Source organism: Petaurus breviceps, unplaced genomic scaffold (assembly GCF_028583685.1).
Source record: "Petaurus breviceps papuanus isolate PSGF00001 unplaced genomic scaffold, PetGlider_PUasm1.0 90977, whole genome shotgun sequence".
NCBI lineage: Eukaryota > Metazoa > Chordata > Mammalia > Diprotodontia > Petauridae > Petaurus > Petaurus breviceps.
The window spans coordinates 51,765,568-51,766,502 of NW_027187391.1; the positions used below are offsets into that span (position 1 = coordinate 51,765,568).

A 935-nucleotide genomic window follows, 5' to 3' on the forward strand; every position below is an offset into this window, starting at 1 on the left:
AAGAAAGAAAGAAAGAAAGAAAGAAAGAAAGAAAGAAAGAAAGAAAGAAAGAAAGAAAGAAAGAAAAAAGAAAAGAAAGGAAGGAAGGAAGGAAGGAAGGAAGGAAGGAAGGAAGGAAGGAAGGAAGGAAGGAAGGAAGGAAGACTCCTGACGGTGGCGACCAACTTTTATTGGGTAACAATTAATGAAAGAAGGAATATTACAATGTGGTGCTGGACCTGAACTTTGGTTATGCCATTGCCCAACCTTGGGCAATCTAAAGAATTTTTCTAAGGGGTGGCTAGGTGGTGCAGTGAATAGAGCACCAGCCCTGGGGTTAGGAGGACCTGAGTTCAAATCCAGCCTCAGAAACTTGACACACTTACTAGCCATGTGATTTGGGGCAAGTCAACCCCAATTGCCCTCCCCCCCCCAAAAAAAAAGCAAAAAAAAAAAAAAGAATTCCACACACACCTGAGTTGGATCTGGATAGAGGGGGTTAGCTCAACTTTCAGAAACTGAGGTCTTGAAATGAGGATAAAAGAAAAAGGGGGAAATCTGAGCATTTCACTCATCAGGTAGAAATATTAATAAGGTAATGAATACATTCATCTCAAGGAAAACAGCAGGGAAGTGTCCCAAATTCTTGCTCATGCCCCTAGACATCATTCCATAGATACCATAAGTGAAAGTAAGTATTCATATTTGTTTTTTTTCCTTTTTCAACACCAGTGAAATATAATTGCTATGGGGGTGGGGGAGGGCATCTTATGCCTTACAGGTGACAGATTTTTAGACACTCTTGAATCATTCTTCTCTGAAGAAGGATGTATCAGGCACTAGCATTTAGGATTATATTCACATGTTATTCCCCCAGTTCTCCACCTGCCCCCAACACACACACACACACACACACACACACACACACACACACACACACACACACACACACACAC

General features: G+C 41.5%; 1 long non-coding RNA gene across 1 annotated transcript in view; it reads left to right on the forward strand.

Annotated features, from left to right (window-relative positions):
* The window catches only part of LOC138153324 (uncharacterized), a 423,036-nt gene that overhangs the window by 185,772 nt on the left and 236,329 nt on the right, over window positions 1-935 (forward strand). The window lies entirely within an intron of this gene.